This window comes from Schistocerca gregaria, chromosome 5, assembly GCF_023897955.1.
Source record: "Schistocerca gregaria isolate iqSchGreg1 chromosome 5, iqSchGreg1.2, whole genome shotgun sequence".
NCBI lineage: Eukaryota > Metazoa > Arthropoda > Insecta > Orthoptera > Acrididae > Schistocerca > Schistocerca gregaria.
Window position 1 is genome coordinate 181,994,597 of NC_064924.1, and position 18,243 is coordinate 182,012,839.

Genomic DNA, 18,243 nt, shown 5'->3' on the forward strand with positions numbered 1-18,243 from the left:
CTAGTTGAGCGAGGACATTTTGTGGGGTATGGCATCTTCCGTTGTCTCCTGTCCTCTTTCGCGTATGTGACAATATTAGGTTCCTCTGCACCCGATATCCATCAATGTAACCAGTCTGTTGAGGGTGGCCATCATGCACCCATTTGGTGGTAGCCCCCTGCTACTGCTAATGCTTCAGCTGTAAACTGCACATGTATGCCAAGGAGTAGATGCCTGTCTTCCTGGGACATCAGGACTTCTGACAATGGCCATCATGCCAGTTGGCCTTTGATGTGGCTGGGTGGCGCCTATGGGGAGAGCACTCGATCGGAGTGAGTGGCATCAGCGTGGATGACTGAAAATGAAGTGGATTGAGTCATCTCTTCCTGGTGACTGTACAGCACTAGCAGTCTCTAAGAGGGGCAAGATCGAATACAATGCCGACAGGTATGACCCTAAATCGTTTCCCTCCCTCGCTAAACCAAGGGAGGAACGTAGGGCTACAGAATAGAGAGAGACATATTCGCCTCGGTTTTTAGTCTGTAGCAGAACTGATGGGGACTCTTTTCTACCTACAAAGCATCAATTTTTCGTTGAACACCTTGAGGATAAGTTTGGAGAACAACATTCATAATGGAGCAGTCTTGATTCAGACAACATCCCCTGCCCAATCCCGAGCGTTACTCGCCTGTGACAAGCTGGGTGATATTCCTACTTCCGTCACTCCCCATAAAAGCCTCAACATGGTCCAGTGGATGATTTTCCATCGCGATCTCCTCTTGCAGCCTGGCGACGAGCTCCACGCCAATTTAGAACTGCGGAGTGTTAATTTCATCCGGCGCGTTTACAGGGGAGCCAAAGACAACACGTTTGCTACCAGTGCTTTCATCTTGGCCTTCGAGGGTAATTCATTACCTGAAAAGGTTAAGATGATGGTTTTCCACTGTTACGTTAAACCATACTTCCCTCCCCATATGTGGTGCTCTAAGTGCTGTAAGTTTAGGCATATGTATTCCCACTGCACTTCCAGCGCCACATGTCGAGACTTGGACGTCTACTGCACCCAGATACACCATGTGAACACTTGCGTCAGTTGTGGAGAGCACCAGTCCCCCTGCTCTTCAGACTGCCCAGTACTCCAAAAGGAGCGGAAAATCATAGAGTACAAGACACTGGACCGGTTGACTTGCACAGAGGCTAAAGGCAAATTTGAAAGAGCACACCCCATTCGGTATAGTCGACATATGCTGCAACTACGTCACCATCACCATCCCAAGTGTCAGTGGTTCCTCACTCTGTGCCACGAACGGTGCGCCCTCCGGGCCACCACAATACATTTGCCCCCTTGGGGGCCATTGTCTGTTGTGAAAATGCATCACTTCCTGGACTTGAATCTTTCGCCGATAGAGATCTCATCGCCTACAAGACTTGGCATTGTGGAATTGATCTCAAGACCCAAAGTAGACCTAGTTATTTTTATAGTAATATGCCTTTTACATCTGATACAGCTTCCTGCCGTAATGGTAGTAATGATGAAAAAATTCATCTATGGATCAAAGGACTTGGTGTACTTGCTGAGAATGTAACTGTAGCTGTAGGGGACAAATCTTCCTCCATTGCTCCCAAAGCACCCACTTCGGGAACAAAGCCCCACCCCTAAATTCAGGGGCCATTGGACCCCCGTCTTGCCAGAGAAGCAACAGCCTCCTCCACCTGCTCTCATGTGGAAGGGCAACCTCGAGGCCCTCTCTCCCAAGGCTCCACTAATGCCATGGCGGACACTCGCTTGTGGCTCAAGGAGCCAAAGCTGCTGGGCGAAGAGCTTCACATTCTCCATGCCTGCAGCTGCTTCCAAGAAATTTTCTCAGCAAGCCCCTAAAAAGAGATGCGAGAGAGCAAGCAAACTAAGAAGTGTCTGCTAAGAAACAGGACCCTATGGTGGCCTCAACACCACCACTTCCTATCAATTCTGCATGTGAATATGCGGTGGAGATCTTGGCATCCCCTGCGGACCTGGATCTCACTGGTGTCTCATTCACCATAGACATGGCTAAAAATACTCAATCGGTGTCGGCAGGTGATCCTGAGGCACAACTTGCCTCCTTGCACCCTTCATACCTTCCCAGCCTCACGATAACGTCCTCTTCCAATTGCGGCTGTTTTTTCCACCACCTGGCTGAGCTACGATAACTCTTAAGCTTTACATCTGCTTTCTGCATTGCCCTTCAGGAAATCTGGTTCCCGCAAATGTGGCTCCCTGCCCTCCACCGCTATATGGGATATTACAAGAACTGTAGTGACAATAAGAGAGTGTCAGGTGGAGTTTGTGTCTGTATCCTGTACTTAGTATGTAGCGAACCTGTGGCCCTTCAAACCTCTCTCCAAGCTGTGGCTGTCAGGATACAGATGACACAGGAAATAACTGTCTGCAACGTATATCTTCCTCCAGATGGTGCAGTACCCCTGAACACATTGGCTGCAATGATTCATCAACTCCCTAAACCTTCCCTACTTTTGTGAGATTTTAACGCTGATAACACCTTGTTGATTGACACCATGCTTACTGGCCTACTGGCACCGTGCTTACTGGTCGAGGCAGAGATGTCGAAAATTAACTGTCACAACTCGACCTCTGCCTCTTAAATACAGGTGCCCTCACACATTTCAGTGTGGAATATGGCACATATTCGGCCATTGATTTCTCAGTTTGCAGTCCTGGCCTTCTCCCATCTATCCACTGGAGACCACATGACGACCTGTGTGTTAGTGACCACTTCCCAACTTCCTATCACTGCCCTGGCGTCAGGCCCACGGATGCCTGCCCAGGAGGCTTAAAAAAGGCAGACTTGGTCGCTTTCACCTCTGCTGTCACCGTTGAATCTCCCCCATGTGGTAACATCGATATGGTGGTTGAGCTTGTAACTACAACGATCGTTTCTAAGGCGGAAAACGCCATACCTCGTTTTTTAGGGTTCCCCTTAGCGAACGACAGTCCCTTGGTGGTCGCTAGAAGTTGCTGAGGCAATTAAGGAGTGTCGGCGAGCAATACAGCGGCATTAGCCGCACCATTCCTTGGAGCACCGCATAGCCTTTAAAAGGCTTTGTGCCCGCGTTCGCCAGCTTATCAAAATTCGGAAACAGAAGTGTTGGGAGAGATACGTCTCGACCACTGGGTCACCTTCCCAAGTCTGGCCAAAGATCAAACGATTTTTTGGGTACCAGACCCGCCTGGGTCGTTCTACCACCCATAATCTGTGTCCCTGGAGTCTGCCATCCAAACAGAGTTTTCCAGACGCCAACACCTTGTTGGTGTCTTTTTAGATATACGAAAAGCGTATGACACCACCTGGCGTCATCATATCTTTGCCACACTATACGAGTGGAGTCTCCGAGGCCCACTCATGATTTTAATCCAAAATTTCCTTTCACTTCGTACTTTCTGTGTCCAAGTTGGTGCCTCCCAAAGTTCCCCCCATGTCCAGGGGAATGGGGGCCTGCAGTATCTCTCTCTTTTTTAGTGCCCATTAACGGTCTAGCAGCAGCTGTAGCGCCTTCCGTCTTACCCTCTCTATATGCAGATGCTTCTGCATTTCGTACTGGTCCACCAGTACTGGTGTAGCTAGGCGGCGCCTACAGTGAGCCATCCACGAAGCGCAGTCATGGGCTCTAGCCCACGGCTTCCAGTTTCCGGCCGCAAAGTCGTGTGCTATGCACTTCTGTCGGCGTCGCACCGTTCGTCTTGAACCAGAACGTTACCTTACTGACGATCCCCTTACAGTAGTGGAGACGTATCGATTCTTAGGACTGTTTTCCGGCGCCCGATTTACTTGGCTTCCTCATCTTCCTCAGCTTAAGCGGAAGTGATGACAGCATCTCAATGGCCTCTGCTGCCTGAGCAACACCAACTGGAGTGCTGCTCTACAGAGTGGTTGTTCAATCCCGCTTTAACTATAGGAGTCTGGTGTATGGTTCGGTGGTGCCCTCAGTGTTGCATTTACTTGACCCAGTGCACCACTGTGGTGTTCGACTAGCGACGGGAGCTTTTAGGACGAGTCCAGTGACCATCGTCCTGGCGGAGGCTCGAATCCCTCCATTGCAGGTCAGGCGTGCGCAACTGCTCGCCAGTTACATAGCACACGTTCGTAGTTCTCCTGCACATCGGAATTATCGTCTCCATCTCCCCAATCGACAGCCCAGGTCAGGGCTTGCAATTGCAGCTCACGTCCGATCCCTTCTACCTGAACTGGAGTCCTTGCATTTACCACCTGTACTCGAGGTCTTTCCGTGAACACCTCCACGGTGTACACCTAGGCCGCGGCTTCGTCTGGACCTTTCACATGGCCCAAAGGACTCAGTTCACCCTGCGCCTCTCCGTTGTCACTTCCTCTCGATTCGTATCATGTACTGAGGCCATGAAGTATTTAACACCGATTGCTCGATGGCTGACGGTCACGATGGCTTCGCGTATGCCCATGGAGAACATACTGAACAGCATTCCTTGCCTGATATCTGTTTCCACTGCAGAACTGGTGGCTATATCTCGTGCCCTTCATCACATCCGTTCATGCCCAGAGGAATCGCTTCTTCTTTGTACTGACTCCTCGAGCAGCCTACAAGCTATCGACCAGTGCTACCCTGGTCATCCTTTGGTAGCGACCATTCTCGAGTCCATGTATGCCCTGGAATGGCCTAGTTGTTCAGTGCTGTTTGTGTGGTCCCCAGGACACGTCGGAATCCCAAGCAAGGGACTTGCTGACAGGCTGGCCAAACAGGTTACACGAAAACCGCTTATGGAGTTTGGCGTTCCAATTACTAACCTGCGTTAGTTTTGATGCTGCCTGGTTTTTCGGCTTTGGGAGATGGAACAGTATAGCCTCAGTACGTACAACAAACTGCATGCCATTAAGGAGGCTACGAATGAGTTGCAGTCCTCCGCGCAGGTCTCTCGCAGGGATTCTGTGGTTCTCTGCCGGCTTCGCATTGGCCACACTTGGGCGACCCACGGCTACCTTCTGCGCCGTGAAGACCTGTCTCAGAGTCGATGCGGCGCCCGGTCGACAGTGGCCCACATTCTCGTTGCACTGTCCCCTTTGACTGCCTTGCGACGAAATCTTCGGTTTCCGGACTCGTTGCCGCTAATTTTATCTGAGAGCGTCTCATCGGCTGGTTTAGTTTTACATTTTATTCGTGAGGGTGGGTTTTATCATTTCATCTATGTTTCAACGCATGTCCTTTGTTCTTCTGTGTCCTCCACCATACTGCTTTTAGGGTGGAGTTTTTAATGTGTTGCAGAGTGACTGTCTTCTCCTTTTTATTCTCATCGTCAGCCAGCCATGCTAATCTGTTTTGTCGTTTTAATCTCTTCTACCTGTTTCTGGCGTTTCTGTGGTTTTTCTCTCTCTTTTGTCCATTTATGTGTTTATTGCCCTTCCGTTGTTATTATGGTTTCTCCCTTCTCTCCGTTTTGTGTTACCAGTCCCGCTTGTTTTATTCTCACCCTTGCGGCATTGTTTTATTCGGAACAAGTCACCGATGACCTAGTAGTTTGGCCCCTTCTCCCGTCTTTTAAACCAACCAACCAACTTTGGGTTCAAGTTGCTGTATTGTGATTGGGTGACAGTATAATGAAATCAACAATGACGGCGGGATGTTGACATGACTCGATGTTGACATGAGACGAAATTTACATGACACGATTTTCACTCGATACGAAGTTGAAGCCACGTCAGGACGTGACGCAGAGTGGCGTGATGCCGGCGGCAGTGGGATGGAACTCCCGTAATCGGATAGGAACTGTAAACATATGGAAAATTGTAAAAATGAAGAAAAATTCATATGATTGTGGAAATTACGAAAAACTGTGGAAAACCCGATAAATGAGATTTGTTACATATCTGTCTAGATCTTTTCCTACTGGTGCCTAAAATAACGAACATTGCATGAATTTCATTTCTTAGTAACAAATAGACCTCGAGTGACATGACTCAATGCAATTACAATAACGTTACACGATTGCATGCTGTCGTGGGGATATGTACTGTTAAAATTCTCTCATGCTTCCAGCTTCGTCAACTGATTTAAAATCCACAAGCTCTTGGCTCAGTATTCGTTGGCCCTGTCAAGTGATGGCTGCCTTTTGTTTGCTTTTACTGTCCTTAATATAATCGCGCTACCTTCTATAATGTCATTGGTGCTCGCTCCAGTGCCATAGAAATTAATATGTTCGGTGTGCACACGATCCGCCCGCTTCAAACTTCCGATGGCCGGGTCCCAAGCAGTGCTTAACTAGAGGCCGCCGTCTTTATTGAGCTTGTTGTCACAAATTCTTATATCGATCGCCGGCCGTTGTAACTGAGCGGTTCTGGCTCTTCAGTCTGGAACCGCACGACCGCTACGGTCGCAGGTTCGAATCCTGCCTTGGGCATTGATATGTGCGATGTCTTTAGGTTAGTTAGGTAAAGTTCTAAATTCTAGGGGACTGATGACCTCAGATGTTAAGGGCCATAGTGCTCAGAGCCATTTGAACCGTCTTATGTCGATCGTGTCTTTCATTAAGCTATCCCAGAAACTATTTGTCTGTGTAATAACAGAAATTTCATCGAATCCAATACGATGTCCGTTTTCTAGAGCTTGCTTTACTACCCCTGTTTTCTCAGGGTACCTAAGGCGAAACCATCTCTCGTGTTCTACACAGCGCTATTCGGTAGTAATCACAGTCTGTTTAACAATAACACTATTTTTTTATTAATAGATACGCACATGCTCATTGGACAAGTAGGGAGGGGAAATGAGGGGTGCAGATGATAGTGTTAATCAACAGCCAGTCGTTCTTGGTCAAGGGGAGTGGCGGGTCACCTTGATTGTAAGTTGCACTAGTGTGTAATCCGTCACGGAAGTCCTTATTCGTGACCCTGAGATAAGATTGTTATTGCACAAAGCCAACCAGAACGACTTCTTCTACTATTTTGTACCCAACCGCATCTGAAACTTTCTAGCAGCCCTGTGGAATTAAACGACAGCAGCGCCGTATTAGCCGAGCGGTCTCAGGCGGTGCAGTCATGGACTGTGCAGCTGGTCCCGGCGGAGGTTCGAGTCCTCCCTCGGGCATGGGTGTTTGTGTTTGTCCTTAGGATAATTTAGGTTAAGTAGTGTGTAAGCTTAGGGACTGATGACCTTAGCAGTAAAGTCCCATAAGATTTCAGACACACAATTAAACGACAGTTTGTTGCCTACTTGTACTCGTGTCAGAGCCTGCATCACACAGGAACAGAAAGCTGAAAGAAGTGTAATGCTGTGTTGTATCGTGTAAAATGTGATCATTTCCATGAACTATCTTGGTCAAGACATTTGAATTTATGCAAAAAACATGACAGGAAACTCCAGTAAACGGCGCACTAGTTCAAACAAAATATTGCAAGGGTAAGCATTTATATGACAAATAAGTAGAATAATATGATGACTATCTTGTTGGGTGAGGCGCACTTGGGCTTAGAAGAAGTACCACACAAACGTTTCACGAATTAGTTTACGAAATGTGGCAAATAGTTAAGGAGCTCTATAATGACAAAAGTAATCAAAAGGAAATCTCTCTCGCAAGCAGTAGTAGCTTGACATACTGAAACATCACCCAATTTCTGCAGAGCAGGGGCAGCGTAACTAGTCTGAGGCGACCCCTTTATTCCTACTTCTGGTGAGTCTAATACCTGCGGAGGTGAAGAAGAAACCACATCTGCAGCCACAGATTCTGATCTGTTCGACTGTCCATTGTCTTATTGACGCATAGCACAGACTGTGCCCATTGTTAACGTGACGTCTTTGACCAATACGATAGCCATAATCTACACGAGGAATGAAAAAACTGTTGAGATATATTACATGTTTTCGCAACTGCGAATCTGTGAATATGGACAACCATCAATTATAGAGTGGAATGACATCAATGAAAATATGTGCTCGACCGCGACTCGAAACCGAATTTCCCGCTTATCGCGAGCGCTCACCTTATCTTTTTTTTTCGGTTGGTCGGGGCCGACACCACATGTCTCCTGCTCTAGTTCATCGTTGAAGATTTCACTCCGTTATTTTGTTAAGATTTCACTCCGTTATTTTGTTACAGATTACAGCCAGCTCTCTCCCAGCGAACACGCTGAGTAACTGTGCCGGCACCATTTGGTTTTCTGTAGCACAACTCATGACCAGACGCAAACTTCCATATCTCGTCGACCATGCGTCTACAACCTGTACTCGTGCCTCCATGTACATTCCCGTACATGTGTCCAAAGGAATGTTGTATCTTGATTTAGAATAATACATGCACTGCAATATAGTCTTTACGAGCAGTTGAAAGTTCTGCACGCGATGTAAAATAGACGTACGACATGGTATACAGTTATGAAAATAGATACGAATCTTAATATTCATCGTAAACATCTAATTCTATGTCATTACTGAGTCATACGGTCTTTGCATAAAGTAAATTGTGTATGTCCATAAAACTGTTTACCGCGAAATACAATGTAATAGAATGATTTGAAATTTGAGACAGACGGGAGACGTTTGAAGACAGACACTGAGCAGCTCGTGGAAACATATTTAAAAATTCCTAGAACTAGTTTTCATTGTGAAATCCATGGTAATTTCAAACAAACAAAGGTAAGCAAATTCTGAAATAACAGTGTTTTCAGAAGAATGAATTGTTATTCACCTCACAGAGGAGACAGTGAGTCGCAGACTGGTACAAGAATACTGCTACACATTTAAGCTTGAGGCAAAATGGCATTCTGCAGAAACAGAAAAAAAAACCGCTCGGCTGCAGTGGCCAGAGACAGTGGTTATACGTGTGTGAGCTGTGTGAATTGTGTGTGTTTCCTGTTTCGGAAGAAGGCCTTTTGGCTGAAGGATCATATACACTACTGGCCATTAAAATTGCTACACCAAGAAGAAATGCAGGTGATAAACGAGTATCCATTGGACAAAGATAATGTACTAGAACTGACATGCGATTACACAATGTGATTGCACTACTTGGATGCATGGATCCAGAGAAATCAGTACCCAGAACAACCACCTCTGGCCGTAATACCGGCCTTGATACGCCTGGGCATTGAGTCAAACAGAGCTTGAATGGCGTGTACAGGTACAGTATACCACATGTCATCACGAGTAGTGACTGGCGTATTGTGACGAGCCAGTTGCTCGGCCACCATTGACCAGACGTTTCCAATTGGTGAGAGATCTGGAGAATGTGCTGGCCAGGGCAGCAGTCGAAGATTTTGTGTATCCAGAAAGGCCCGTACAGGACCTGCAACATGCGGTCGTGCATTATCCTGCTGAAATGTTGGGTTTCGCTGGGATCCAATGAAGGGTGAGCCACGGGTCGTAACGCATCTGAAATGTAACGTCAACTGTTCAAAGTGCCGTCAATGCGAACAAGAGGTGACCGAGACGTGTAACCAATGGCACCCCATACCATCACGCTGGGTCATACGCCAGCATGGCGATGACGAATACACGCTTCCAATGTGCGTTCACCGCGATGTCGACAAACACGGATGCGACTAGGACCTGGATTCATCCAAGAAAATGACGTTTTGCCATCGTGCATCCAGTTTCGTCGTTGAGTACACAATTGCAGGCGCTCCAGTCTGTGATGCAGCGTCAAGGGTAACCACACCCATGGTCTCCGAGGTGATGCTGCTGCATACGTCGTCGAACTATTCGTGGAGATGGTTGTTGTCTTGCAAACGTCGCCATATGTTGATTCTGGGATCGAGACGTGGCTGCACGATCCGTACAGCCATGCGGATAAGATGCCTGTCATCTCAACTGCTAGTGACATGAGGCCGTTGGAATCCAGCGCGACGTTCCGTATTATCCTCCTGAACCCACCGATTCCATATTACGCTAACAGTCATTGGATCTCGACCAACGCGAGCAGCAATGTTGGGATACAATAAACCGCAAACGCGATATGCTACAATCCGACCTTTATCAAAGTCGGAAACGTGATGGTACGTGTTTCTCCTGATTACCCGAGGCATCACAACAACGTTTCACCAGGCAATGCCGGTCAACCGCTGTTTGTGAATGTCAGTACGTTGTAGGTGTCGCCACCGGGGCCAACATTGTGAGAATGCTCTGAAAAGCTAATCATTTGCATATCACAGCATCTTCTTCCTGTCGGTTAAATTTCTCGTCTATAGCATGTCATCTTCGTGGTGTAGCAATTTTAATGGCCAGTAGTGTATATACAGTCTTTTAATTGTGCCTGTCTGCGACCTAAAGTCTCCTCTGTACGATGAGTAGCAATCGACCCTTCTCAAATACATTTTGTGGCATTGCCGTAGAGAATGAGCATATGATATGAGAGTAATAACAGCTCGCACAGAGACATTCAGGCAACCATTCCATTTGTGAACGGAACAAGAAGAAACCTTATTGTATGAAATAAAAAGAAATAGCATTTTCATTGTATTTTATAGTGATTTATTGCTTATAGATTTATTTGTGTCGCTGTAAGTTGGTGAAGACATCGAAAAAGATATGATTGTCGGGAGGACAGACTCAGCATACAAAAAAGTCAAAACAACCTTTGGTGACATTAAAAGCAACGGTGGTAACATTAAGAGTGCAACGGGAATTCCACTGTTAAATGCAGAGGAGAGAGCAGATCGGTGGAAAGAATACATTGAAAGCCTCTATGAGGGTGAAGATTTGTCTGATGTGATAGAAGAAGAAACAGGAGTCGATTTAGAAGAGATAGGGGATCAACTATTAGAATCGGAATTTAAAAGAGCTTTGGAGAACTTACGGTTAAATAAGGCAGAAAGGATAGATAACATTCCATCAGAATTTCTAAAATCATTAGGGGAAGTGGCAACAAAACGACTATTCACGTTGGTTTGTAGAATATATGAGTCTGGCGACATACCATCTGACTTTCGGAAAAGCATCATCCACACAACTCCGAAGACGGCAAGAGCTGACAAGTGCGAGAATTATCGCACAATCAGCTTAACAGCTCATGCATCGAAGCTGCTTACAAGAATAATATACAGAAGAATGGAAAAGAAAATCGAGAATGCGCTAGGTGACGATCAGTTTGGCTTTAGGAAAAGTAGAAGCACGAGAGAGGCAATTCTGACGTTACAACTAATAATGGAAGCAAGGCTAAAGAAAAATCAAGACACGTTCATAGGATTTGTCGACCTGGAAAAAGCATTCGACAGTATAAAATGGTGCAAGCTGTTCAAGATTCTGAAAAAAGTAGGGGTAAGCTATAGGGAGAGACGGGCCAAATACAATATGTACAACAACCAAGAGGGAATAATAAGAGTGGACGATCAAGAACGAAGTGCTCGTATTAAGAAGGGTGTAAGACACGGCTGTAGCCTTTCGCCCCTACTCTTCAATGTGTACATCGAGGAAGCAATGATGGAAATAAAAGAAAGGTTCAGGAGTGGAATTAAAATACAAGGTGAAAGGATATCAATGATACTATTCGCTGATGACGTTGCTATCCTGAGTGAAAGTGAAGAAGAATTAAATGATCTGCTGAACGGAATGAACAGTCTAATGAGTACACAGTATGGTTTGAGAGTAAATCGGAAAAAGACGAAGGTAACGAGAAGTAGTAGAAATGAGAACAGCGAGAAACTTAACATCAGGATTGATGGTCACGAAGTCAATGAAGTTAACGAATTCTGCTACTTAGGCAGTAAAATAACCAATGACGGACGGAGCAAGGAGGACATCAAAAGCAGACTCGCTATGGCAAAAAAGGCGTTTCTGGCCAAGATAAGTCTGCTAATATCAAATACTGGCCTTAATTTGAGGAAGAAATTTCTGAGGATGTACGTCTGGAGTACAGCATTGTATGGTAGTGAAACATGGACTGTGGGAAAACCGGAACAGAAGAGAATCGAAGCATTTGAGATGTGGTGCTATAGACGAATGTTCAAAATTAGGTGGACTGATAAGGTAAGGAATGAGGCGGTTCTACGCAGACTCGGAGAGGAAAGGAATATGTGGAAAACACTGATAAGGAGAAGGGACGAGATGATAGGACATCTGCTAAGACATGAGGGAATGACTTCCATGGTACTAGAGGGAGCTGTAGAGGGCAAAAACTGTAGAGGAAGACAGAGATTGGAATACATCCAGCAAATAATTGAGGACGTAAGTTGCAAGTGCTACTCTGAGATGAAGAGGTTAGTACAGGAAAGGAATTCGTGGCGGGCCGCATCAAACCAGTCAGTAGACTGATGACAAAATAAAAAAATAAAAAAAAATTGGTGCAGCTCACGTAAATTCATGAAAATGAAAACCTATTAAAAACGTAGTTGAGCATGTTGTATTGCAGCAGAAATGTGTAAAACTGCCATGTGACAACCAGCTCTTTAATAACAGTTTTTTTTAGATATTGCCCGCCAATAGCACTGTAATCAGTTTCGTTTTGTTTCATTTTCAGATCGCCACAAACTGGTTCATTATAATGAATATCTGCTCTCTAATTAATAAAAAACAGCTGTGCTACAAGTCACCTGCGTTGACCAACAAAGCAAGCAACTTTGCATCCTTAAGGAGGACGTCCATTACAGCAGTGACAGTGAGACAGAAAAACTGGAACCTGGTTCGTTCGTCAGTTACTTTCATGTTACATGATTTATCATTTGCTCGATAAATAGTAATGATGCGGAGGGAGTCATTTTATACTTACGTCATATTTATCAATATGGCGACAAAAAAAGTCAGGAGCAGTTATTTGTTGCTGAAGATATTCGTCCGCATGACACCGGACTAGGAGCTTTCAGGATGGAATCGGAACCGACATGAACATGGACATGGATATCTATGTATCTATATAGTTCTGCAGCGTACCAGTCCTCAATCGAAAAAGGACACGGAGCTTTTAGCGTCCACCAACAAAATATGTCATTCTGAGTAAAATCACTAACACATGCGAAGTTATCTCTCTGAATTGTGTTTAATGGATGGTAACGACTTCCGGCTTCTCGTCAAGTCAAAACTAATTAGCTTTCATTTTAAAGGCTAAATTGAACTTCCCCGTTGTCTTCTATATACCATTTATTCACGTCCCTGGTGTTCCTTCCGCCGTCTGTGCTGTACTGCTGCTATCACAAAGCAGAGACTTCGGATGTCACCGGGCAGTCATTTTATAGAGCTCATTTTGAGTTTTTAAGACAGTTAGCAGTCATGGGTAATGAAGCGTCGCTTTCTTTGTAAACACATTAAATATTCGATTTAGTCCTTTCTCATAAAAACTTGGTTGTTTCTAGAACAGACAATTGCATTTAAATTTCACCTGCCGGTTACTTATAAGGATCAACAAGGGAAACATCAAGGAAGGGAGTCAATTGTTATTTCACATTTGCCTCTCCTGGGCGTAACACAAATTTGGTGTTTCATTTTATTGGCAATGCATCCTATCTAATGATTTCAGTAATCTTGTCGATTAGTTTCCTAGTGCGGTGATCCTTTTAGTGTATAGCATTTACTTTTCCTTTTGTTCTTGTTGTTGCTGCCATTAGACGTTAATACTATCAACTTGGACTAAACTTTCTCTGATTACATTTTCCGGTTTTTAGAAGTCCACGACCTTTGAGTGGCACTTACTGTCCTATAATTCGAAAAACTATGTGTTGCATTAACCTACGAAATTCCAGTGTGGTTGCACGAGTTTTGTACTCAGCGCTGGTGTGTTGTATCTTATCTTTCTTGAGTTTTGTGATATTGCCGTCTTCACGAATGCAGTGTTCTCACGTCCCTTGTTTAAAAGTGCACAATCGTTACGATGGACGACAGCGAATTAATAATTATTATAATAACTGTTGCCATCCAAACAAATGTACGAGAGACATTAAATAGGTAATGCAACCCATTTTTTTCTGATAGAAGTTGATTTTATTTGGGATTCCAATACACTATCTTGTTCCCCATTCTTTTGGCTACAAAAATCTATTTTTCAACATAATCTCAGCTCAGTGCGACGGCCGTACGCCATCTTACTGGGAGGATCTGTATGCCCACCTGATGCGACTCTTCTTCTCGACGTGGGAGAGAACGTCTTCCTGAATAAATAACCTCCCCATAGTCCAAGTACTACTTCCCGCGGACTGCGTCTTTTAGAGTGCCAAACTCGTTGCTCTTTAGCGCTTTCTGTTAGATGGCGAGAAACCCAGCGGGCATATATCTTTGCATAACCCAACTGGTGGACGAGTGCGTCAGCACTACCAACCGAGGCGTCCAGTTGCGCAACGAGGTGTGTGATTGTGATCCTGATAACCTCAAATGGAAGAGTCCGCACGTTTCAACACTGCAGGAGTCACAGCTATATACGGCGCCAGTGTCGATGACAGACAACGCGTCCAACGACTCACCGTGCTTTTCTTCACGGCCAGTTCTGCGTAGACACTATGAAAGCGCCTACGAATATCTGCAATGCTCTGGTTACCCTCCAAAAGAAACTCAATGACAGATCTTTGCTTGGAGCACACCACCGTTACAGGTGCCATTTTGAAGGCTACGTACAGCACCACCACCTATGGGAACTTTATGGAACTCTAGGGATTGAAGCGGGAGTATTCCACGATGTCACACATTAAATTTTTTCAACCGTAATTGGCCGAGAAAAAGAAGTGTTGCATTAGTAATTTTTGTTTTGTTTATTGTTATTTTTATCACCTTATACAAGGCGGGCTGTCAGCAGCACAGTATGCCGCTCTTCAGCCTTGAGTACACATAGGAGGCACAGAGAAAAACAATCAAAACGGCAGGCAAAAATAGTAGACACTAAAAAACAAAAAACATGGAGCCGTTCACGCTGGACGAGAAATATCACTAACACTAGTTGACACGACGCACATAACATGGATGACGGCGACGGCACATGTGAACAGTGATGGCGTGACGGCGAAGAACACAAAACAAAAATGAAGGCACACACACGAGACACTGATGGCGATGATCTCTGGCGCGCGAATGTTCACTGAGTGTGTGCGAGTCCGTTGACCTGCCAAGAGAGGAGGAGGAGGAAAGGGAACAGGAGAGGGAGAGGAGGGGCAGATGCCATGGGCAAGGGAGATAGGGGGAGGGGAGGAAGGGGGGAGCCCGGGGGAAGAGAAGGGAGGGAGGGTGCCGAAAGGAAAGGACACAGGAATTGGGGGCAGAAAGGATCAAAGTTGATAGGAGGGATAGATGGAGGGGAGGAGGACATCATCAAGGAGGGGGAGCTGGCGGAATCCACCTTGGGAGAGGGTAAGGAGGGTGGAGAGATGGAGACCGGGTGGGACGTGGGAATACAGGCACGGGAGCGGGCAGGGGTGGGAGAGGATGGGCGAGACAAGCGGGTGAGGAGGGTCGAGTTTGCAGGAGGTGTACAGGATCCGAATCCTTTCAAGGAAAAGGAGGAGGTGGGGGAAAGGAATGAGATCGTACAGGATCCTCGTGGGGGAGGGGAGACGGATGCGATAGGCGAGGCAGAGAGCATGACATTCAAAGAGCATTACTTATTGTCCGCTCCTCGTTTAATGGATGCCATTCGCTTAAGGCAACACAGTCTTTGAGGCTGCATCGAAGTTAAATACATGGTGTACATACATTCTGGGAACGCATTCAATTATTTATTGCACAAGAATCAAAAATTGTATGGATATCATACATATGTGATTTTCAAGAGAAACCGTGAAAGTTTTTTTTCCCCTTGTATACCGCCTCAGCATAGTTTGATAGTTTGCCGATAGTCGGCGCTGGTCGCAAACATGGCGAGTTCAGGGCGGATCGAGCTTTCTGTGTGTTGGAGTTCGACAAAAACAAGTGTGCTACTGCTGTTCAGCGGATGTTTGGAATCGGTAAGAAGCCACCGACAAGGAAGGCCATTTACCAGTGGCAGAACAAGTTCGTTACGACGGGTTGCTTGTGCCCGCAAAAGAGAAGCGGACGTCCTAGAGTGAGTGAAGTGATTGTAGAGCGCGTACAAGAGACATTCATAAGGAGTTCAAAGAAATCGGTGCGTCGTGCATCCCGTGAACTCGAAATGGCTCCAATGACAGTGTGGAAACTCCTGCAGCAGAAGCTGTTTACGAAACCATTCAAATTGGAGGTAGATCAGAAACTCAATGACGACGACAAAGACAAGCGTTTTGAGTTTTGTTCGCAGTTGCAACAATTCAATGAGGATGGGGATGGCATTGTTGATCCCTTAATTTTTTCGACGAAGCCACTTTTCAAACTAATGGGAATGTGAGTAGGCATAATTGTCGAATCTGGAGTACAAAGCATCTATACGAATGCACTGAATTAAAGCGTGATTTCCCCAAAGGTATTTTTTTTCTTTTGCCATGTCGAAAACTGTGCGGTCCATTCTTTTTCGCCGAGAGCACTGTCACTGGATATAACTACTTGGACGTGTTGCAGCAATGGTGATGCCGCTAATGCAATTGGACTCTCCGTTCATCTTTCAAAGGGATGGGACTCCACCCCGTTTTCATCGTGAAGTTCGTGGGTACTTGAACACGGAGCTTCCTACAGAATCGGACAGCTGTTTCATGAAATGGCCTCCACGATCACCAGATCTCACTCCGTGTGACTTTTTTCTATGGGGACACATTAAATATCTGGTGTATGTTTTGTGTATGTGATGAAGGAGAGCTCCAGGAGAGAATACGGGAAGTGACTGCCACAGTCGACGATGCCATGCTGGGACGGGTATGGCAAGAATTCGATTACCGTATTGATGTCTGCCGGGTCACTCACAGATCCCATATTGAATGCTTGTGAAAAAAACTTTCAGAGATGCTCTTCAAAATGCAATGTGTATGACCTCTGTACAATGTTTAGTTCTTGTGCAATAAATAATTGAAAGTGTTGCCGCAGTTTATATACATCCTTTACTGGAAAAGAAAAATATTCAAATGGCTCTAACCACTATGGGACTTAACATCTGAGGTCATCAATCCCCTAGACCTAGAACTACTTAAACCTAACTAACGAAAGGACATCACACACATCCATGCCAGAGGCAGGAATCGAACCTGCGACCGTAACAGCGCGGTTCCGGACTGAAGAGCCTAGAATGGCTCTGCCACAGCGGCCGGCTTCTAATAGAAGTTTTGCCAAACAAAACGCGTTGTTTCGGAACATTATACTAGCAGCTCCCGATTTTGTTAAAGGAGATTATTTGATTTACGTATTAGGAGAGTATAGTTCGTCGATTTTTCAAAAATAAACAAACAAAAAGGAAACTTGAAGTACTGCAATGTAACGAATAATTCGTTAGTTTCAGGCGAATAACAAGTGTAATTCCTTTTTAAATATTATTGGCACCATGTAGCATGTAGTAAATAGCAGTTTCGTGTGGAAATACGCAATTTTTCAGCATTCCGTGTTTTTTGGGTATTCAAAAAATGGTTCAAATGGCTCTGAGCACTATGGGACTTAACATTTGAGGTCATCAGTCCGCTAGAACTTGGAACTACTTAAACCTAACTGACCTAAGGACATCACACACATCCATGCCCGAGCCCTGCGACTGTAGCGGTCGCGCGGTACCAGACTGAAGCGCCTGGAACCGCTCGGTCACACCGGCTTTTGGGTATTCATTTGAGTTTGCATTATGTCGGATAACAATGAGGTAGCTGTATTGCAGTAAATATGTAATACATCAGGGATTTTATGTGTACAGGTTGGTTGGTTGGTTGGTTGCTTGGTTACGGAGACAGCGTGGTCATCGGTCTCACTGGATTAGGGGAGGATGGGGAAGGAAGTCGGCCGTGCCCTTTCAGAGGAACCATCCCGGAGTGATTTAGGGAAATCACGGAAAACCTAAATCAGGATGGCCGGACGCTGGATTGAACCGTCGTCCTCCCGAATGCGAGTCCAGAGTACAGGTTGCTCTACAAAAAGAGAGATTTACGCATAACGCCGTGTAGAGTGAAAAGAAATGATGCAGTGGAGGAGCTTGGCATGTCAAAGCCATATTTGAGTCCTTATTTCCATTTTAGTCTGCAGTGGCCTTACTCTTCTCCAGCATTCGTCGGCTTAAGGCTCATCTTGCTCGGCTTAGCGCTGCGGTCGCGCTTACCGTGCAAATACGTGCAACGGGGACAGGCAAAAAAATTGCTGGTGATTTTGCTGAGGAAGAGGAGGAACTTTCGTCGGGTCACGCAGCAGCAGCAGCGGCGGCCTGACTTGACGATGGCTGTACGTGTGATGCAGAAATACTCGCAGCGACTGCGACTGCGGCAG

At 45.7% G+C, this 18,243-nt stretch overlaps 1 protein-coding gene across 1 annotated transcript in view; it reads left to right on the top strand.

Annotated features, from left to right (window-relative positions):
* LOC126273278 (uncharacterized) overlaps positions 1 to 18,243 on the top strand; it is a 275,039-nt gene that overhangs the window by 44,131 nt on the left and 212,665 nt on the right. The window lies entirely within an intron of this gene.